Source organism: Diadema antillarum, unplaced genomic scaffold (assembly GCF_040938485.1).
Source record: "Diadema antillarum isolate AM-2024a unplaced genomic scaffold, OU_Dant_1.0 seq00001256_RagTag, whole genome shotgun sequence".
NCBI lineage: Eukaryota > Metazoa > Echinodermata > Echinoidea > Diadematoida > Diadematidae > Diadema > Diadema antillarum.
Window position 1 is genome coordinate 239,983 of NW_027272040.1, and position 25,241 is coordinate 265,223.

Here is a 25,241-nt window from a genome sequence, read left to right on the forward strand (position 1 = left end):
TTGCATGACAAAATCTAGCAGGAAATCCAGGTTTCAGCTCCTTCCTGATTAAAATATATCTTGGCCTGCACAGTTATTGGCATCATTGAACACGTCGGTAAGACATATCATCGGGTTTTTATGGTGCTAACAAAGTATTATCCCTCATTCCTTGCGGACATCAATTTGCTTACTGATGAGGTTAGATCAGAATTTTCAGCAGAGTAATCCCTAATCTATCATCAAATATGCAAATCTGATTTGAAATGAATATTTTTTTATCTTAATGACGACATTAAGCTAGCGGTACTGAGCCTGCCATCTCTGACTGATTTCTTCATGCATGATCTCTATATCCTCCCTCTTATCCTGAAATATGTGATGAAAGTGAAAAGGTTTTTGGCAAAACTTGAATAAACTCCTAGCAGCTACACGTACATTTTGGAAGACCAGCACGACCAATATCACACACATAGCGCAAAAGCTGACATAATCAACACCAAAGGTTGATACGGGTGAATAAACTGCCGAATGAGTCAAAACGAAGAAATTAATTCAAAGATAGATAAACGAATAAATATCTTAACGAATAAAAGTTTCGTCGCGGAAAAACATTCAAAAATCTTACTAGTTCTTCAATGGGAAATAACGGTGAACAAAATGTATAGGTACCTACTTTGTATTTCAATTACTTTTATGTTGGATACAAATAAAAGCTCAATTAAAGCGAACTGAAATAGTTCATAAACCTATTTGGTAACACAATGTGTGCATACTGTGATGTTGGAGACATAATATTTTGGTCATAAAACATTTCACCTCCAAGAGCTTTGGTTCTTACACTCATTTCACCCTTCTCTCATGTCGAGCCACCAACTTATCAACAAAATTAATGTAAACTCCAACATCACATATAATTACGATTAGTCATCTTGTCCTGTAAACCCAATGACTCATGGTCACAAGCTGAAGATTCATTTGTTCTTGAAAGTTGCAGGTATTTATGTACAATACCTGAATAAATCGCTTGCATTTCAGTAAGTTTTGTTTTATACGTCATCCAAATTACGTAATACATGTACAATCATTCAAAAAGAAATGTTCCTTTTTCTTCAATTTGAGTGTTCACTCCAAAAAATGCATCAGATTATTTTCTTGTCCAGCTATTATTTATATCAACTTACTTGTTTGAATGTTTTGAATAATTCAATACGTCAAAGCGGAACATCGAATAAAATTTGTTATAAAACAAATTTCACTCTATATACATCTCAATCTCTGTTCCCTCTCTTACAAACTCATATCTCCAGACCACACACACACACACACACACACACACCCACACACACACACACACACACGATACCAGTACTTACACAAAGATTCACAGAATAGAGGGACTCCTCATGCCATGCTTACACCCATCTGTGCACCTTTTGGACATAGAGGGCAATATGTATAGCTTTGATGTCTCGTCATTTCAATCATGTCACGGGCGAATGTATACTTGCTCAACGACTGAGGGCAGCTTACCTCCTTTTATTCGACCTTCAATCTTTTGAAATTCTTGTTGTTCGAAACCCTACTGGACGAGCCGAACGCAATATTCAGGACTCAAGTAAGGGTTTATCATATTTCACATAAAAACTATACGTGATCAACAACACAAGTGTTGAAATCATCATATTAACAATCTAAAAATACATGAAGTTTCATTATTGATGAAATAAGAACATAATGTTATGAATAAAACTAATGAGAATAATATGCATAATGAAATAAGTAAATGTAAAAGTCAGTACAATTAAGAATGTCAACAAAGGTCTGAGAATTCAATTGGAATGGAGACTAAAACGATAATAATGCAATTCTGCGGTGTTTTATTACTAAAATTACTCTGACTTGAAAGGATGAAGTGTGGTATTGAAGTTTTCTGAATCAGACCGTTTTGCATGATAATTTATGAACTGTGTAAAACTGAATACTCGTCTAAAAGAAAAAAGGAACGTTTTGTTTTTCCTTTATGGCAACTAGCTATTTCATTGTGAGCCTGCGTGTGTTTGTGTTTGTTTGTTTTTTTTTTAATTCAGCAAACTGAACAAAAGTTTTTCGCCTAGTTACCGTTTTTATACACATTTGCTTAGAGCATTTTCACAATATAGATAACTTCCACCAAGAATGGTGTTACACACCCTTTCCATCTGTTTAAAAAGTCCTCCATTATATAGGTTAGGGGACAATCTTCCAAAAAATCTTGTAGCAATATACCCAGTGAATACGTAGATCTGAGAAAGGTCTTATGGTGGAACGTTATACTGCATATTCTAAAAATACACAAATTCTTCTAACACCTTTTAAAAAAAGGTCTGAAATAAATGTATGTGTATCCTATTTCACGTCTGACTGATTAAAAGACTCACTAATGAAAGACTTCAGGTAAGTTAAACAAGGCAAGTGCCAAAATGTGTCTCGCCCATTCGCGTAGGTAACTCCCGGAACCTCTGACCTTGTGATGAACTTCAAGTCCCCAAGGGATATTCACCATCCAAGTTTGGTCACAATCGGACATTATAGGGCTCAAAAGTTATGAGCAATAATCAAAACGTGGCGTAAAAACTAAACATTGGGTCCTAAAAGTTCGTTGACCCCGGTCTGTGACCTTTGACCTTGTGGTGACCTTCAACTCCCCAAGGGACATCTACCATCGAAATTTGGTCACAAACGGACATGGGATCAAAAGTTATCAGCCATAAACAAAACGCGCTGTTTCAAAATTCAAGATTCAACTTTATTTTCACTTCCATCAAATAAACAAAGCAATTATATACATTGCATATGTACAGGATATTAATAATAATAATAATAATAATTGCATTTATATGGCGCTTCATACTGACGTTTCTAAGCGCAATATTTGTAATACTTGCAGAATGTAATTTGACAAGGTACATATGAAAATGAGAAGTAGATTAAAAAATGCAATTACGTCTTTGTTAATATATACATAAAGCGTATAACACAAGTCAACTAAGGATGAGGATGGAAATGGAGGGTCCCACTAAGAAGCAGAGCTTGTACGATATGGGACCCTCAGAAAATACACAAGACAGCAATATAAAAGAAAATAAAACGAACCGATGTCAACTGACATCAAGATGACTGGGAAGGGAAAAAGAGAGAAAAGGGGGAAAAAAAGGGGGGGGGGGGACTACAGCACGTGCCATCGTGAACGCAAGCAATCTAGATTCCATAATGTAAAATAAGTGATGAAATACAAGCTGAATTGAATATAATGCAAAACATTTTTTTTATACGTAATTATGTTGGTAAGAATGCAGGAGAAAAAGAGAATAGACACATTGTTATATTCAGAACACAGACAGGAACATAATCATAAGGAGGACTTTATATGTAAAAAGAATGATGACTTGATTGAGATGATAAAGGGAAACTAACTCGGTTGGATGTTGTAAGATTTCAATAAAAAATGATTTTAATTTATTCTTGAAGGAGTTCAGAGATTGAGCTGTTGTAATATTGTTGTGAAGTGAATTCCAATACTTTGGCCCATCGTAGATGAATGTGTTTTGAGCCAACAAAGTTCTCAGAAATGGCAAATGGAAGTCATTTGATCGCCTTGTTGGATAATTGTGAACGGCTTGATTTCTTTGAAACATTGTTTCGAATACATTTGGAAGATTGTTTTTGTTATAATTATACATAAATTGTCCTAAATTAAACAAATACAAATCAGTAATTTTCAATATTTTATGCTCATAAAATAGTGGGTCAGTATGGGGCAAAAATGCAGTATGACATATGATACGGAGTGATTTCTTTTGCAATAAAAGTAATTTATCTAAAAATGTTTTATATGTATTTCCCCACGTGAGAACACCGTAATCTAAATATGGCAATATTAAGGATGAATATAGTACAAGCAGGGACGACAAAGGAAAACAAAACTTAAGCTTATTAATTATACCAATATTACGTGAAATAATATTACATATACTGTCAATATGAAATTTCCATGAAAGCTTATTGTCAACTGTTATTCCAAGAAATTTTACATGGGAAACATTTTCGAGTGGAGTACCATCTAAAACAATGTCAACAGGTAATGCCTCAGTAGAATTACTAAAGAGCATATATTTTGTTTTTTGAAGATCAAGAGATAACTTATTTGCTTTTATCCACTGGGCAACATTTTCTAATTTTAAATTTATTGTATTAACAAAGGTAAGAAGATTATTGTGTCAAAAAAATGGATTTGAGTCATCTGCAAAGAGAATGAAAGAAAGAACATCTGATGATCTACAAAAATCATTTATGTAAACATTAACAGCAGTGGACCTAATAAACTTCTCTGTGGCACACCACATTTAATATTTAACATTTGTGAATTACAGCCATTTAGAGAGACATATTGTTTCCGGTTCATGAGGTAGCTCCTGAACCACTCCAAGGCCTTCCCACGCACTCCATAATGATGTAATTTGTTAAGTAAAATATCATGACTGATGGTGTCGACGGCCTTGGAGAAGTCCAGGAACAAATCTATCAGATGAGAAGATTTATCGATAGCATGTGCCACTTTTTCTATAAAACTCAATAATGCATGTGTAGTGCTATGTTTCTCCCTAAATCCAAACTGAGAATTCGGAAATATATTATTGAATTTAAAGAAATTAATAGTTCTTTTATAAAGAATTTTTTCAAGAATTTTTGACAATGCACTTAACAAAGAAATTGGTCGGCGGGGTAATTATTTACGTCTAATTTGTCACCTTTGTTAAACAATTTAGGGATGACTTTTGCTGTTTTCATACTTTCGGGGAAGGTGCCGTTAAAAAGGGATAAATTGAATATATGAGCTAAAGGATCCGCAATTGACGATATTACCCCCTTTAGAAGAAAATTTGCTGATGTCATCGTGTCCAGCACTTTTTTGGAACTAAAATCAAAGACGATATTGATTATTTCTGAGTGTATGTTGGATTAAAGATATTGAACTAGAATTTGGTGGACCCAAAAATTCGGAAAAATGTTTTGTGGAGGGAGGAATATTACTTGTCAGGCTTTCCCCGATGGAAGAAAAATGATTGTTCAAAATATTACAAATTTGATGAGGATCTTCAAAAATTTCGCCATCGAATCTGATTTTTGTAATATTTGGCTTGCTTTAAAACTTTCCTTGTATTTTGCATATCATGCCTGTAAAATTGTAACTGATTAGTATGATAGTTTTTCTTTTCTATACGCATAATTTTCGTCAAAGTATTCTTGCAACTAGTATATTTCAACTGTGATTGCTCAGTACGTTTCATTTTAAATCTGTAATATAAATTATTCTTTCTATTTATTGAACGTAAAAGCGATTTTGAAATCCATGGGAGCCTAGGTATTTTTTTTTTCATAATTAGCTGATTTTTCTCTACGTTTTGTAATACAAACGTCCAAATGTTGGATAAAAATCTTCATAAAATATTCAAAAGACAAATTAACATCATCTGTATCAAAGATACAGGACCAGTCTGCGATGTCTAAACTAGCACCTAACCTGGCTATACTTTCATGTGTGATTCTTCGTTTAAATATACGGTTGTTTTTATCATTAACTGTCTCATTAAAAGAAAAACCAGTCGAGATGGGGAAGTGATCGGTGATATCTGAGAGTACTACAAAAGAATCGGGAGGAGGAAGAATGTTACAAAAAATATTATCAATAAGAGAAACGGATTCATTAACTATACGTGTGGGTTTAGATATTAAGGGTAAAAAAGAGTCAGATAAAAATATTTCCAAAAAGTCTTGCGACATATTATTCTGTTTTAATAAATCTATATTGAAATCACCCATTATAAAACAGTTTTTATTAATAAAAAGTGGGTTTTTAACCAAATCCGAAAGATAATCTAAAAATAATTTAGTATTCGCGCTTGGTGGTCTATATACTACACCTATGATTATATTTTTACTGCCTCGAACTGTGATTTTAATGAATAAAGACTCAAAGGAATCAGTCATGCTGTTAAACTCATCACGAACTACACAGTCATAATTTTGTGAAACATATATGGCAACACCTCCACCTACCCTATTTTGTCTGTTATTAACCACTAAATCGTACCAGTCAAGAGCGAATGGAAGACAGGAGTCATGAGAGAGCCAGGTTTCGGTTAAACCTACTGCCAAGATTTTGTGCATAATGGGACTATTTAGAAATAACCTCAATTCTTCGAAATGTTCATTAATACTCCTAATATTAAAATGTAAAAAAGAAAAAATAGTACATGTACTATCATACTCCTTGACAACATTGTTAAATTGGGTTTGAGTAAGATATTCAGAAGACGGACTTTGCAATTGGTTCTCTGTGTCAAAATCATAATCTAATTCTTGCGGCGATGAATTAAAACTATCGGAAACATAATTATAAAAAAAGTGTCATTTTGATTGATATTTGATTCGTTTTGTACAAAAGAAGGTCCTGCCAAATCAAGAAAGTCATCATCATTAATTGAATTGAATGCTGTGTCTATTGAATTGTGTATTCAAGGATGAGCGTGTTGTCCCTTGCTTGAGTCCACGAGGCCACCAGTCCTGTAGAGGGCAGTAGAGAACAATTTGACTCTGGAGATTGTTGCAATATTGCAGTTACACGTTATATCGTTGTCTCTTAACATAACGTTATCTACAAAAGAAAATAGGGTCGTCCTATACATAACATTAATACGATCTTAGTTGGCACAAACATAAAGAAAACAGTTTGTCATAAGCATACTAATATATACAAAATAAGTTACAAACTCCGGTAATTATTCTTTATCCATTCAGAAGAAGGAACATATGTATAATAGGCCTACGTATTGTGTTATGTCAGAAGAGAAGATATCTCAAGTCTCATAGGGACCGCCAACCGCCAGTATATAGGGCAAGTACGCGGTTGCCAAGGACAACTCTAGGAAGGAAACCCTTGCCCGAGGAATCGATTTGAAGAGAACCAACAATGGGCTTGTTCACAAGAAACATCTATGGATAAACCGTTTTTATCATTAATTCTATACGGATTCCTCCTCTCCCATAGCTGCAGAGTAAAAGATCACCCCATCCCTATGCCCCAACAAGATCCACACGCTGGGACCGCCAACCGCCAGTATATAAAGGGCAAGTACACGGTTGCCAAGGGCAACTCTATAGCGAACAAGGCACACACCAAATTCGAGCAAGTTACAAGTTGACATAATGTATTGTAATAAACTGTGCAGCCGGTCCCAAGACTGCGTGAGTGGAGAAAAATATAATACTCGGCTGATACTGTCAGTTCAGATGGCACCCGTTTGCAGATGCCATCCTGAACAAAAAGAACAGATTGTACAATTCACCCTGGGTAACTATACAACCTGTATAAAATGCTTAAGCGTGTTGCATTAATGATAATGAAATGTAGCTTGTGTACGTTGACTGCTAAAAAGTAGAGTAATTTGGGAGCATACCTAGATGTTTAAAACATCAGCTGTTGGAGTTCTGAATTGGGATGCCAATTAATCAGAAAAATATTTCGACCAAGAGAGAGAGAGAGAGAAAAAAACAACACCCAAACACATTTTAAAACTTATTATCATTATGTCATAGAGGGTATTTATCAACAACAACAACAACAAAACATTAATTGCAAGCAGTTTTAGTAAATATAGAGAATCATAACGAAATATTTCTCGCATGGATTATGGTACAGACATGGATTCTGTTGCAATGGATCATAACCCCGTGCAGCCTCTAAACGCAATAAAATACCGAGAATCATAACGACGTATTTATCACATGGATTATAAACATGGATTTAGTTACAATGAACCATTAACCCGTGCAGGCTCTAGATTACAATAAAGTGACCTGACAACCATCATGCCTGCCGGGTACATTATCTCTGACAGCTAGGGAACCCTTGCCCGAGGAATCAATTTGTAGGGAACCAGCAATGGGCTTGAAAACAAGGAATATCTATGAATAAACCGTTTTTATCATTAATTCTTTACGGATTCCTCCTCTCCCATAGCTGCAGCGCAAAAGATCACCCCATCCCTATGCCCCAACAAGATCCACACGCTGGGACCGCCAACCGCCAGTATATATAGGGCAAGTACACGGTTGCCAAGGGCAACTCTAAAGCGCAAGGCACATACAATGTACCAAATTCGAACAAAATACAGGTTAACATATTGTATTGTAATACACTGTGCAGCCGGTCCACTGCGTGAGTGGAGAAGAATATAACACTCGGCTGATACTGTATTCAGTTCAGATGGCACCCGTTTGCAGATGCCATCCTGAATAGAAAGAACAAACTGGACAATCATTCACCCTGGTTAACTAAACAACCTGCATAGAATGCTTAAGCGTGTTGCATTAATGATAATGAAGTGTGTATAGCTTGCGTACGTTGACTGCTTAATTTGGGAGCATACTAATACCTCGATTTTCAAAACATCAGCTGTTGGGGTTCTGAATTGGGATACCAATAGATAAAAAGAAAATATTTCGATCCAGAAAGAAAAAAAAAACCCGAAAATATTTTTATTTTATATTTAAACTTGTTATTACTATATCAGAAAAAGGTATTTATCAATAACGAAAAACAAACAAACATAAATTGCAGGTAGGTTTGATAAATACCGAGAGTAATAGCAACGTATTTATCACATCATACATTTAGATTTGGTTGGGATGGATCATGACATCGTGCAGGCTCTAATCACAATAAAGTGACTTGACAACTGTCATGCCCGCCGGGTAAAACACCTACAGCCTAAGGAAACCTATGCTTGAGGAATCCATTTGGAGGAAACCAACAATGGGATTGTTCACAAGAAACATCTATGAATAAACCTGTTGTTTGTTTTTTTTTTTTCATTCATTCTATACGGATTTCTCCTCTCCCACAGCTGGAGAGCAAAAAAATCACCCAATCCCTATATGCCCCAACAAGACCAACACTGAGGGACCGCCAATCGCCACTCTTTACATGATTTAGGATAAGAACAAGGTTGCCAAGGGCAACACTAGTGACCAAGACACACACCAAATTTGAGCAAGTTACACCTCCTGTAATACACTGTGCAGCCGGTTCACTGCGTGAGTGGAGAAAAATATAATACTCGGCTGATACTGCAGTTCAGATGGCACCCGTTTGCAGATGCCATCCTAAACAAAAAGAACAGACTGTACAATTCACCCTGGGTAACTATACAACCTGCATAGAATGCTTAAAGCGTGTTGCATTAATGATAATGAAATGTAGCTTGCGTACGTTGACTGCTAAAAGGTTGGGGAATTTGGTAGTATACCTCGATTTTCAAAACATCAGCTGTTCAAATTCTGAAATGGAGTACCAATTAATCAAAAAATATTTCGATTAGCAGAGAGAAAAATAAAAAGAGAAGATTTTAAGGACCTATCATTATTATATGAAAAAGAATAAGTCACCAAAGAAAAAAAAAATAAGATGAGGCATACGTCCAGGATGAGTTTGAGTTTATTCTATTTATACACGGAAATAAAAGCCTGCTCAAGTTCAGCTGGACAGCTGTTTTTCAGCAAGGTCGTGTTTCACATCGAATAACAAAGCATACATACACACGGCGAAAATGCAAACATATGCAATGATATACAATAAATAACAAACACTGAACAAGTTACAAAAGAAGATCAATGAAAAAAAATGCAGATATCAAAAACAAAAGAGAAAATCGATATACTTCTATGGACACATTAAGGGACTTCCGCTAATTTCATGATCTCTTTCGAGAAACTTTTGATGTCACTATTTGTTCTTAAATGAACATGTATAATTCATGTAGTTACACCATATTCAGAAAATAAATAGAATGTCTATATTGTATTGATAACTTATACATATACCTCTTGTATACTGAAATTTAGACCAGAACTTTAAATTAACACACAAAGATTTGAGACATCCCAGTGACCAACATTGAAGGCACGTGGGCCAAGAAAAGTGAAAAAAAAAACAACCCAACAACATTACAACTCATTTCAACTTATATTTCAATCAGTATTTTGCTGACAAAGAAAAAATATGGAAAAATACAGTATCTTGATGTATATTTGGCACTGCACATTGACGGCAGTTCTAGTAAACTTTGGATTCGTGTTCTTCTACCACTTCACTTTAATATGATGAAAAACCGGAATGTTTGTAATCATGCAAAAACCGGTGTGTTTTCATATATGAAGAAACCAATGCGCACATTTTAACCAAACCAACGTCATTGAATTTTTGAGCGCAATAGGTATACCTAATGCAGAAACCAATGCGCACATTTTAACTAAACCAACACCATTGAATTTTTGAGTGCAATAGGTATACCTAAAATATGATTTCTGAGTTACTCATGCAGGACAATAAGTATTTGTCATATCATAATCATGTACAGCTGGGCCAATGTTACTGATCTTCTCTGTAGGGTACACAAAGCTTCAATTGAAGTTATAAGAAATGTATATAGGAGATGACTACTCACTCGAAATTAAAGGGAGCGCCTCCGGTTTGGCGCCATTTTCCGGCATAGAATCTCAACTTGGTACCTTTGCTGTACATTTCTTGGACTTGTTTCTTCCATTTCTGTTTTTCTTCCAGGTCAGTCTGCGTCAAGTCGTCGATCATGAAATATCGCTCGTCCTTTAGGATTTCCCTGGCACGATGGATGACCTCTACTTTTTCTCTGTATGCACTGTAAAAACTTAACACTGGGCCCTTAAAGCTCGTTGACCTCTGTCTGTGACCTTTGACGTTGTGGTGACCTTCAGCTCCCCAAGGGGCCTACCATCGAAGTTTGGTCACAAACGGACATAGGGATCAAAAGTTATGAGCCATAATCGAAACGTGCCGTATAAAAAAAAAAATAACATTGGGCCCTAAAGTACATTGACCCTTGCCTGTGATCTTTGACCTTGAGATGACTCTCATGTTTGGTAAAATGTGTAACTTTGCATAAACACTCTTCCCGCAAAGTTTTATTGAAATTAAAGTCCTCAGTAGAGAGTTATTCGAGTATAGCGTTACGGACGGACGACGGACGTACAGACGCCGCAGGCGATCCCTTAGTCTCCCCTCACCTCCGATGGATTCGACAAAAACAAATATAACTACGACAAAGTTGCATCTATTTTTTTTCAATTCAATTATTCATTTTCATATTTCTCAATGAAGGAATGTACATCAAATATAATAAAGACATAGTGAATCATGATATCCGGCTTGGATGCACAGTAAATTAATGTAAACATATAAAACATAGCGGTCAATCATTGTACGTTTGGTTCTATGTACAATATAACGCTAAAGAAATATGATGGAACCTACTTAAAAGCGAGCTTGTTAAGCGTAGGTACCAAAGTCTGGACAGGGTGTAAAGATGAGGAGCACGGATGCAATGTAGGACCAAAATAAAGAAAAATAAAAATGAAAGGCAAAAATACCTGGGGCAATAACAGAATCTTCTCAATACAAATAGTGATATACAGACAACCACATTCTGCAGATGTAAGAACAGTTGATTTAGCAATGTTGACAATAGTGTAATAATATGATTTGAATAATGGTGAACAGATAACAACTCGACATGCGAGTCCTCGGAAGAGACACGGGAAACCTAAAGAGTGAACATACAAGTACTAGCATTCAAAGAAGAATTAGAATTAGAATTAGAATTACCAGCCAGTATAGCACTGAGGGGAATACAACAAGCCAGCTGTTCACGCGTTCCGAAGTCTTAAAGGGGTGCTGGTGTGAAGGAATTTAAGAGCGCAAACAGAGAGGCTTTACTGATTTGAATGACAACAACCAACACAGCAGGAAAAGGTACATCAACAAGAAAGAAGGAAATTTCAATGGACTTACGCAATGTAATAATTATTATTCAATAAATTCTGTCTTCATTTGTATTTGAAGGTCGACAAAGACAAACAACCTGCGAGTTCTACGGGGAGATCGTTCCAGTATTTCGGCCCTGTATACATAATTGTGGGGTTTTTTTTTCGCAAAGTCGGGTACGTGGTAGGTGATAATCGTCACGTTGGCGGGTGGGATAATTATGAATAGAATAATTTCTTTTAAACATAATTATGCAAAAAAATATCAGGGAGATCATTTTTGGATGATTTATACATGAATATCCCTAAATTGTAATAAAACAAATCTGACAATTTCAAAATTTTGTTCTTACGGGGAAAAATTCATCTGTATGAGATAAATACCCAGTCTTATCAATTATTCTAATAGCGCGCTTTTGTAAGAGACAGAGGTAGTCAAGCAAAGATTGGGACGTGTTACCCCATGCCAGTATTCCGTAGTTGAGGTAAGGGGAAATCATAGGTGAGTATATAATTTGCAATATACTGATGGGGAAGCAATCTTTCAGTTTGTTTAGAATTCCTGCATTCCTAGATAAAACTTTGGTTAAAAAGTTGATGTGAGATTTCCATGATAAATCGCTGTCAATATACAGTCCTAAAAACGTAATACCATCAACCTTCGTTAAATTAATGCCATTAATTTGGACATGACCAGGAATAAATTGCAAAAAGTTACTGAACAGCATATGATATGTTTTATCAATGTTTAGTGATAACTTGTTGGCATGAATCCAGGACTGAACAAGTTTCATTTGTTTAACATAATATGAATAAGCGTATTAGAATTACGATGTGAAAGAAATAAATTTGTGTCATCTGTAAAGCACATAAAAGAAAGAATATCTGATGAATTTTGGAGGTCATTTATGTACAAGATGAATAATAGCGGGCCGAGTAGGGAACCCTGGGGGACACCACATGTAATTGATTTCATGGAGGACTCATGATCATCAAAATAAACATACTGCTTTCTATCAGTAAGATAATCTCTAAACCGTCCCGCGAATGCCGTAATGGCTTAGTTTATAAAGGAAAATCATGGTCTATCGTGTCAAAAGCCTTCGAGAAATCAATAAAAACACCGATGGTGTGCGAAGCATCAAGAGCATGTGCCACTTTATCAATAAAAGTCAATAAAGCGTGGGTAGTGCTGTGTTGCTTTCTGAAACCGAACTGAAAATTCGAAAGAATATTACAATTAACAAGGAATCTACGAGTTCTTTTATGGACAAGCTTTTCCAAAATTTTTGAAATTGAAGTTAAAAGAGATATCGGGCGATGATTATCAACATGTTGTTTAGAACCTTTTTTTTTGTATATAGGAACAACTCTAGCGACTTTCACCTTATCAGGAAATTTTCCGCTTGATAGAGATTGATTGAAAATATAAACGATCACATTCTTTTAAAGAAAAATTGAAATACCATCATCACCTGTACTCATTTTATTATTCATTTTACGAACAACTTCTTTAATTTCATCCTCAACAATAGGAACGAAAAAGAAAGTCAGTGCGTGCCTATACCCTAAGAACGAATGAAAAGGTGTCCGTGAATGCGGTATTTTGCTGGCAAGATCTGGCCCGAGGTTAACAAAGAAGTCGTTAAATACATCCGCCATCGCCCCTGGTTCATCTACTAAACAACGGTCTTTAAAAATGGAATTTGGGGAATTTTTATCTACAGTGGAGTTTAAAGCTGTGTTAATCACCTTCCATGTACCCTTAATTTGTCAAAATGGTTGGAGAAATACTGTTGCTAAGCTGTACGTTGAGTAGATGTAAGCATATTTCGATATTAAACGAATATAAAAAAGATTTGTTTGAAGCATTTGGGGATATTTGGATTAAAGTTCATGTGATTATCAAATAGCACAGTGACACCATGTAGCAGTCCTAGAGGACTCATCGGGGTGGCTGTAAGACTCTTTTAGCTGTTGCCCTGTTGTCAAAATTAACGGTTTCTCTCATTTTCATCATGTTGAATGCCTGATTGGTCATTTCTTTGCATTTTTATGAGTAGACATCGTCCATTGGTGTTCTGTTCATCAGCCTGTTTCTATTTGTCTTCAGGTTTATATAGGTCTAACCGTCTGTGATATTGATGTGGGGAAAAAACACGTCATTAGAATGATTGGATTTCATGGTTACTGGTTACGGGAGAAATAAGTATCAGGGCTTTTTAGTATTGCACGCCAGGGGCGGATCCAGGAATTCTGTAAAGGGGGGGGGGGGGGGGGGCGTGACTGATATTTCTGGTGCCACTTCCGGGTTTCATTTCATTTTTTCTTTTTATTTCTTTCGTTTTTTAACGAAAAATAAAGGGGGGGGGGGGTGGGCGTGCGCCGGTTGCGCTCCCCCCCCCCCTCTGGATCCGCCACTGCACACTTACCCAATCTCATGGTATAATTACCATGTAAATTTACCACCTTTGGCTATTAAAGTGGCTGTCACGAGTACACTGCATGCTGCTTTTTAGGCCTACACCTTACTTTCCAAGCCGTCATTGTTGGTTACATTCTTCTCTATCTCTTTAACTTGGATCATGGACATCAAAGAGGATTAATTGTTGTTTCATAAGTTCCCTCTCCCCAGGGCTTCAAAGGACCCTTATATAGATATAAGCCTCCCCTTATACCATGATTCACGTCGTTTGAAGTGACGTATAGGATCCACTCTGTAGCGTAATAAGGTCATAAAACAATGAAACACAAAAGTAAACTTGTGAACCATTGGGACAATTACCGCCAAGAGACTTAAAGGGGTATATTGAATCAGTAATGGTTTGACGATCTTACGGTAGATGATACGGAAAAAAAATGAAATATTGTTGTGAGGGTGTACCACTAATGTGGGTTTGCTGCCGTCAAAAGATTGTCCAGAGAACGCTTGGGGCCAATAATCTGCTCAAAGAGGTGGTGAGTGAAGGGGTAATCCAAAATATAGAATTTTACATAGATTTCTCGTCAGGGATCTATAACCCTGACTTGCATAAAGCTCCTTCTCGGTAGTCAAAATCTGATCTAATTTTCCAGGCAAATTGTCCACCGACATCCTCCCTCCGTCCGTCAACGGCATAACAAAACACACACACACACACACACATACACACACACACACCAAACCTACAACCGTCAAATTTAAAATGAAACAAGACGTTGCGCATGACTGCAAGGAAACCTCGATTTCGATCTCAAGCACCCTCGATGGACGTGTTTGCTACGGAAGCAAATACAGAAATTCAGCAGAGATTTGTGCATATGTTCATAGGATATTTGTGACGTAATGTGATTGACCAATATATCTGTTTTTTTTTACGGAAACACACACACACATATATATACACACACACACACACATATATATATATATATATATATATATATATATATACATATATTATACATACATACGAACGTTCAGGAACTTTTTGAAGGCATAATTTACCATTACAACATATGAAACAAAAGCACAGCTTTAGTGCTTCAAAATAGTTCTAAAATTGTGAGTTAGGGATAGAAATAACCAATGTAAAAATTTAAATCAGTATGATTATTGTTAAATATTGTGAATATCCGAAATGTGAATAATAGTTATAATAGAAATATTTCGAGACAAAACCATGTACGATTATGGTTTATTGAAAAAAAAATAGTGTGTTTCCTTATATTTAAGGCTTTATCGCAAAATTGTTACATGGTAGGATGTTTCGTGATACAACTGACCTACGTATTATGCATCAAACAATTAAATGTGATATCTTGAACGTGTTTAAAATCACTGCTTCCAAAGGTAAACGGGACCTTTGATATAGGTCTACGTCTAATTCTAATGAGACCGATACTTTGTTCGCTTGATTTTGAAATATAACCGATATTATCTTTTTCCTTTCATGGCCCATTAGGGCCACTGAAGTCCTTAGATGTGATATTTTGGTAGCCCGAGAAAGAAATGTAGTGGCCCTATATGAACGGAAACAAACAATCCATTTTGAATCTTAAGTGTCTGATCGGACCACCAAAAGATATAATTTGGTGGTCAGACATCAGTCTTTTTGGGGCCCCGAGCCCTGAACAATACTTGGACACTAATGGAGTTTTCCTTCACTTTATACAGCTAAATTGGAACCGACATGCATGCAAAAGGAAGACAACTTCTGCACTTATTTCACAGCTGCTAACATCTTTCTGGGTCATGTTTGTTACACCAATCCGAAAATGAAATAAGGCTCGCTATCCTGAAAAACACAATTCCCTTTTCCCCTTTTCGTAGAGGTTGATTGGTGCGAAAATGAAAAAGGGTTTATAATCCGAATATCTTTAGTGTTATTCCGGAAAGGTTTGTTTTTCCGAAGGATTCGTTCATTCGAAAATGAAATAAGGTTTGTTATTCCGAAGGTTCGCCAATCCGAAAATGAAATAAGGTTCGTTATTCCAAAGGTTCGCCAGTCCTTAAATGAAATACAAGGTTAGTTTTTTTCAAAAGATTGCCAATAGAAAATTAAATAGGGTTCGTTGTTCCAAAGGTTTGCCAATCCGACAATTAAATATAGGTTTATTTTTTAATTCCGAAGATTCGCCAATCCGAAAATTAAATGTAAGGTTCGTTATTCCGAAGATTCGCCAATCCGAAAATGAAATATAGGGTTCATCATTGAATATGAGACCGTTCTGAAGCAAATAATTTTCACACAACAATAGATATATAATGTACTCTTAAATGAATCCCACAAGAATTGGAACAATCATCCCGCAGCGTTCCCACTGATTCCCACTGATCAGTTACTAGCCTTCCCCTTTAAGTCAATAACACAATTACCTGTGTGTGTGTGCGTGTGTGTGTATGTGTGTGTGTATTTGTGTGCGTGTTTTATTTCTTTCTTTTTTTCATTGAGTAATATCCAGCAATTTATCAAAAGTACAAAATGAAACTTACTCATTTTCGGAATTCCGAGCCTTTTTTTGAGTATTAACAAACCTTCGGAATAACGAATCTTATATATATATATTACATACATATATATATATATATATATATATATATATATATGTATATATATATTATATATATTACATATATATATATATATATTATACATATATCATATATATATATATGTATATAATATATACAATATATATATATATATATATATATATATATATATATATACATTATATAAAATATATAAGAATTTGATCGCAAAACTGGTCAAGCGTCATTTTTTAAAGATATTTTAAAGCATAAAGTCCAGCATAAGATAAAGCAATAGAAAATCTTTCCAATGATACCTCACGTTGAACATCAAGAAGGTGAATTCTTAAAGTTATGATGAAAAGTATCCCTTATCTCCTTATCATTTTCCTCTTTTTTTTTTTGACAGGTTCAATCGCAAACAAATTATTTCACCTTGCGGCAAGGAGGGAGTTTTACGATCAAACTGTCAGAGAGAGAGAGAGAGAGAATAAGTGGTTTAAAAAGATAGTAACAAACATTACTTTGATGTATCATTGAGTTTACACTTTTCACATCACATAGTTTTTATTTCTCTTCAAACTTGCTTCAATATTTAACACAGCTTACATTATACCGATAAACTTTGATCTTGCTAAAAAATGAAACAGGACAGCGCTATTAGATAATGTGAAGGTTCATAGCTAAGTTCTAGCAGAGAATTCTTACAATCTCTTGGCTTGTAGAAGTCCGTTCATAGAGGTACATATTCTTTATCTATATTCAAAATCATGAATTGTATAAGAATTTGTATCAGCCGAAATTGCTTCAGATGTATGGAGACAATGAGGAATGGTTTCACATTTGATACCTAGTCACAGTATTACTGGTACCTGGTTGCGTTGCCTATATATACAAACATGCTGTATGCTTCATCAGCGACGCAGTAACGGAGATAATCTAAAAAGTGGTATACGCTCAGCTGATGCAGTAGCTTTCCAATTATCCATATGATATACTTGCTCTACAACACCGAAGGATTAATTGCCATCACTAATCAAAGATATGCGTTATGTTTGCTCATTTTCATATAGATTGTGCCAAATCTGCTTTCAATCTATTCCTGGCGTCCATGAGAGATCTGTAAGTATCTTCATGCCAAGTCACAATCATGCGGAAGGTGTGCTGGCGATTATTACTTATTCCTCTAAGACCCAACGATCAGCTTCGCCTACCAATTTCAACTATTTGCTTTTCACAAAATGATATCTGTTGTCAGGCAAAAAAAAAAAAAAGCGACACGAGAAAAATGACAAGGCGCTTAATTTGCCGACTTTTTGGTCCATCCACTAGACTTTGGTTACAAATCTTGCAAAGCAGTAAACGACTAGGGGAAAGTCGAATACGATGTTTGTATATAACTAGATGCCTTGATTTTCTTAAAACAGACATTTTGTCACATCACCATGGCAAAGCCACGTAAACTAAATTATGAAACTTACAACTTGTAGCACAAATATTTTTTTTTAATGCTTCGTTGCAAATAGAATGGTATAGGTCTGATACATAATGTATACAATACGATGTGCCATTTAATGGATTTAACACCATTGAGTGATTTATCAGACGCATTTAAAGAACGAATATAGAGTTAATATTTCACATTGAGCCAGTAACATGTCAAGCGACCTCAACATGACCGCACATTAAAAACCAGCTACGCCAACAAAGACGTCTACAGCAAGGAATGACATTCAATCATATAGAGAGGTACTTAATCCTCGGATGTCTGCCAGCAATGAACACCTATGCTTGACAGCACATTTTAACATCACATCATGACATCATCCATGTTATAAATCACATTTGTTTCAAATTTTAGTCCGACACAATCAGTGGCTACCCTTCTATGATAATGACCGTCGATTTTAATACACGTCCTACTTGAAATATATATCTGAAACATGAGTAGTAGGCTGCATAGACAGAAAGTGATTGATTTAGACGTTGATATAAAATTATGTCACTCTGAATATAATCATCATTGAAAAAAAAAGCTACTCTAAATTTTGTCGTTTTTCTCTCTCAAATAACACTTTGTGCCGAAACGGTCAACCGTGACTCTATCGTTGTCATATCGATGTTAGATAATCCTTATGTAGCATAGTTCTTCCCGAAAGCCCCCCCCCCCAACTACACATGTGATTATATACATATTACACATAATATACAAATGATATAAAATATATATGTTACCCTAAATTGCAAAACCATCACAAAGTCGACGACATCAACTTTTAGCCAGGGTAAATTTTGACTATAAGCTATGAAATGATATAGGCCCTATATCAAGCTCAATGCAAATTGATTTTTGTAACGCATCTAAATAACGCCAAGAAACTCTGAAAGTGTATGTACGAAAAAAAAAACCCCGAGGCTTTGAATTTTAAAGTCTAATAATGTGCTTAATCTCACCCAGTAGTGCTTCGTTTAATGAAGGCAATATAAGTTTCCAGAGCAGACACTATGAAGGGAAATACATGTACAAAAAATCCCACATTTTTTATATCCCGCAGTCAGCGCTGGCAGTAGATTTTGAACAGTACAGCCGCCTCGTACAAATACGGAGCAGCATGCGAGCCGATAATTCAGGCTTTTTCTGCTTCGCCACCAAACCGGTCACGTATGGGGAACAGTTCAATAATCGCCATTCAGGCATAGTAAGTATTTACACTGCGTTCATGAAAACGTTGCTTGCTGTATTGACGCTAATGTGCAATAACTTTACCAATATCGACATTGAATGTACAAAACGATATTAATTCGTACTGCAAGACATACACGTTATACTATACATACAAGCAATATTTTACACAATTATACAACGAAAAATCAAGGTACATGACATGTGTGTGATATACACAAGAAATATCGGATAACCTGCCTATATATCTTTCTATAAAAGCCATTCTTTACGGAGTCTTTGGGTGACAGCCATATAGTCAGGTAAACTTACATCTCTGCTGTTTGCAGTGTTTATACAGTAGTTGTACATTGCAAGTTAAATGATAATTTGCTCTTTCACGTGACTCTCACATATCTTTCAGATCTTCATGCTGTAAGAAACTATGTACCATTTCGTGGGATTCACTCATTCTTGTATCAGGAATATGAATTAAAGGAGATTTCCAGTATAATTCAAGGTTAGTCTGAAAAGAAGGAGTAAAATTTCCTCAGCAAAACAATGAAAATTTGATCAAACTCGGATGATTAAGACACACTTAAGTTTCATTAATTTTAGGAAACAGTTCTAGAACAGTCAATTATTATGAATATGCAAATAATGAAGTGATGATGTCCTCCTCTCACAATTTGTCATATAGTTTGTAGGAATGCATAATGATTATTTCCAAATTTCCAGTTGTTCATTCAAACGCAGATGCAAGTAGTATCGGTTGAGCTGAGGATTCAGTTTTTAAAGTTTTACAAGATATTTAGAATCCCCTCCATGAAATGTTAAAGAGTATACATTTTTAAGTTAACTTGAAAGTTCATGTAATGAAAATCGGTTTTGAAATGACTGAGATATCCAAAAACAAGGTAAAACAGACAGATCCTGATAAAAGTCGTGGCCTGTCGCATTTTATTAGGATAGCTTATCGTGATATTTTAGCCATTTCAACACCAATTTTCATCAAAGAAATTGTATATTCCTCTAAGGACTGCACGTTCGTTAAGAGGTTTCTCAAATATCACACACACACACACACAAGTTGGAAACCTGCAGCCCTATCTAAACCAAAACTGTTCCATCCCTTTAAATCCTGATACAGTATATCTAACTGATCATCACTCTGAAGTTGTTCCACCAGGAATAAAATCATGTTTTACACTTCAATAACAGAAACATTGAATTTTCGTCATTTTTTGTTTGTTTGTACACGATCAATGAAAAATTAGCGAAACTTTCCAATTTCATACCTTCCGTACTTTTCATCCGATTTTGATCAAATTTATACTGTTGTACTCGTGAAATGTTACTCTTTCTTATCAGGCGAACTTATAACTGGACTAGATACAGTAATTGATTTGTGGACATCTAAATAAGTAATCTAAAGGTAAGTGTATCAGTTTAGGAAAGTCAAACATTCATCTTCCACGATATTAAAATACATCTGCAGACCAAAATCGCAAAATGTAAACCCGTAATTCTTAAGCATTTGAAAATAAGTTCGTCATCAGATCGAATAAGATAAAACCTTTTAGTGATACCTCAATAATAATTTTAAAATAACAAGGAATATTCTTCAAGTTTATGATTAAAAATATGCAAGGTTTTCTTTATCACTTGTTGTGTGTTCATTAGCTTTTAATATCTCACTTCACAAGAATAGAGTTAACTCGTTCTGCAGTCAGACTCTCCATGCTATATGCTGCTCATTTTTAATTTCTGAGCAAAATGATATCCAAAAACAACACACATATCGAGATACAAAGATTCTGCATTCATAGTGTAATGTGTACAATATTTTGGCCCTGAAGCATATTCATGATTTAGTCCAATCGCACAAAAAATTATTTTCTATGATTCAACCCAATTACACAAAATGGACAAGTGAAATAAGTATTCAAGTCATGATATCAGGCACGTATCTCTTTCTAAAAAAAAAATTGTTTTGCGGTATACTCTTTTTAAAATTCCAATACTTTTTCAGCAAAATCATGTGTTACACGAGAGCGCGTGAAGATCACTCGCCTATACGAAGTCGATCAAACGCCTTTGGTAGAAAGGTGATAGGCACACGATGGAAATTAGAATAAGTAGAGCTACTGCCTTCCTATCTGTATGGTCATAAGATTTTATCCACGCAAATATTCCTCGTGGCTTTTCACTAGCTTGTGATTCTTACATTGAGAAGGTAGTACAAGTAATATTCTATTTTTATTTCCGTCATTGCTGTACTCATTTTCAGCTACCAAATGTAAAAGAGGCAAATCATAAACAAGTGACATTTTGTAATGAGACGAACATGTCACGGCTCTCATCTTGTTCAAGAAAATCTGCTTTAATAAAACGTTATGCTGTGAAAATACCACATAAAATTGATACCTTTTCCTGAATTCGACATTATCAATGCAAGCATTCATTTAGATATTACGTCACAATGATGTTTATCCATGTACCACGTGGTTTGTTTAGTAGTTTCCACAGTGAACATGTAATTTAGATGGCGATGGAAATACGCTTGGTATTGACTAGTTGATACACTATATCATTATACTGTTAACACACACACACACACACACACACACACATCCTTCTGACCTGACATGCTCTATCACAAAGGTGCTGTACACTCATTTCTCAGTGCAATAGATTAACAACACACAAAGGGGGTAGATACAGGATATTAGTAGAACTCACAAGAAAACTGATATTCGTAACTCATCCGACCTTGAGTAGAGGAACACACAAATTGTTCTCATCATACATCTGGCCTTTTTTTTTTCTCTAGTGATATTTTCACGTGTCCATTCACTCTACTATACACTTATATCGTCTGAAAGGACCACTTTGGTGCACGTGGCTAGTAACACACAACAACGACTCACATAGCATTTTAGTGATCCTAATAAGTGTTAAACTACGTATTGGATCATCGTGATCGAACTCGATTCAACAATTCAATGACATTCTTTGTACAGTGTATGGTCCAACCAAACAATTAATTGACACTGACCATTTCAAAATTGTACAATAAAATATGCATAATTTTTTATACCAGTATGCACATCAAAGTGTGCACTCAAATTCTAGTTTGCAATTGGTCATAATGCAATCACTAATACAGAGGGGATCGACATCACTTCATTGCGAGAAGTAACATTACTTCGGTAAAATAGTTTAAGAATTTGATTAACTGGGGGTTAGAATTAAGTATTTATGTAGACCTTAATTTGTAACTTATATTGCCTTGTCGTACCGTTGTAATTTACACTTGAGAGTCCCTTAGGAATTATATCTCCATCTAAAAAGAAAGCGCTTGGAAAAAAAGTTACTCCCGTTGGAATGTCAAGTGCTATACTTAATTACATTTTGAAAAGGTAATCCATATGCGTCCATTGCATATTATGTATGTATCTATATTGTATTCGAACATATATCGATATGTGTTGTGCCTATGGTGTGTGTGTGTGTGTGTGTGTAGATATTTGGAGGCATGCGTATTTAGTACAGAAGGAAAATGTCCCACGGAGCTACCGAGGAACAGAGAAAAGTTAAAATGAAAAATGTTATTAAAAAAGTTTACCGTATTGTCAAATTAGGAGATATTATTATGGATCGAGATAAATTCACAGTAACAGCATTTTGGCATTAGCACACACAAACACACAATAAGTATGCAAGTACAACGATAATATTAGTGTATGTAAGTTTCTAGGACCTGTACTTTACATGTTCATCCATTCAAATATAATGAGAGTAAAATCACAACAAATCAAACATGTTTGTTATGCAGTGCACTCCCGTTAAAACGAACATGGTTACAAACGAACATGGTTACAACGAAATTCCAGTAACAACGAAGTAAAAATTCAGGCCTCAGCATTATGCGCTCTTCGTTTTTTTGTTGTTTGTTTGTTCGGATGTAATGACATTTCTATAACGACATAAAAGGAGGACTTCGTTATAAACGGGTGTCGACTGAACTCTTTATTCTTCAAACACTTATAATATCCTTTTCAACAACTTACAGCCTCTTCGCAAGATACAACCAAACTTCTTTTACAAGAATCTTTATCCGACATCCCACGTTTTCATTTAGCAACCCCATCGTCAAACACCATCGTCAAGCATGTGCTTTCGACACGACATTTTTTCATCTTCTCTTTCAGCCATCGTATAAATTTTGTCCATTTGCATGTCTGCTGGTGCCAAGGTCTCCCTCTGCCCGCTGTCTTTCCTCTGTCTGCACACGTGGGCTACGCCACTCTGCTGCGGTAAGGAGGTGTAGGTCCGTCCGCTCAGTTGGCTGCTCTCCTGCCCTTCTCGGTGCATGACAAAACACGTTATTTTCCGAATAAAATGTCGGCGGAATGATGAGCTCATGGCATATAGAATGATAGGATTGATGCAAGAAGCAAAATAATACAACCCAACGCGAATCAGCTTGAAGATATACATAGAACGCTTGCTGAAGATTTCGCTGTTGAATCCGAAGAGAAACCAGGAGAAGAAGACGTAGTGAGGCAGCCAGCACAGCGTGAAGACCAGGGTGATAACCATCAGATTGATCGCTACTCGTACGCGGGCGTTGTCGCTACTCGATGTTCGAATCTCCTTCCGGAGAAGATGCCGTGCGCAGATGCCATAAAACACGGTCATGCAAAGCACCGGGATAACGTAGAGGAACACCAGTTGAAACAAGAAATAAATGTGGAAAGAAAGCTGCTCAAAAGGATAAGTGCAAAACAATGCAGCTGATTCAGTGGCAGAGACAGCATATACTCCAAACGTGCTTGCCAGAAGCCAAATGAAGCAACATACAGCCGATGTCGCCTTCAAGCTCCGTACTTGGCGAAATTTAAGAGGGATGACGATGGCGCAGTAACGCTCGATGCTAATAGCATAAGACTTAGGGCGGATACAGCAAAGGAAGTGAAATAAGTAAAATGGTTTAGGTGACACAACCAAGATGTCTGACGAAAGCCCGGCGTCAAGATGGACACGAGTTGGGGAATCATGGAAAAACTCAAAAAACATAGGTCACCTATGGCCTGATTAGTTAGTAGAACGCTGGGCGGAGTACGCAGATCTCGCACCGTTGTTACTAGCCATATGAGACTCATGTTAGCCAGCATTCCAATGATTAACTCAGCCATCAGACAGCCGATGTACAGAGACCGATAACGTAACACAGGAGAATACATAGTCAGTGTTTCGTTGATTCCCGAGTCGTTATTCATGATGGCGAAATTGCGAGTCGTTGCCTACTTCACTTTTCAAAGCTAGTCGTATTATACAGCTGATAATGTATGACGATATGGCCTGATGATTAACTAGTCCAAACTTGGATCTGTATCTTTCTTTAGGAGGTACGATCTCTGTGTTCAAAGAAAATAATTCTCTCCTTGTTTTTGTTTTGTTTTTTGTTTTGTTTTTAAACAAGATGGTTCTTTTACGCTGCAAGTTCGAACACACTCGGAACTGGTGTGCGTGTCTGAGATAAATCCGATGAAACGCTGGAGCCTACTCATTGACCTGGAACAAAGAGAAACATTGAGAGCAGTATTTCAATATTAGTTTTATTTTATACACACATGACACACACACACACACACACACAAACACACACACACACACACACAC

The 25,241-nt window shown here is 35.9% G+C and overlaps 1 pseudogene; it reads right to left on the reverse strand.

Annotated features, from left to right (window-relative positions):
- Positions 1 to 23,708: 23,708 nt before the first annotated feature.
- On the reverse strand, positions 23,709 to 24,838 carry LOC139745346 (neuropeptide CCHamide-1 receptor-like; annotated as a pseudogene).
- Between the last annotated feature and the right edge of the window lie 403 nt (positions 24,839 to 25,241).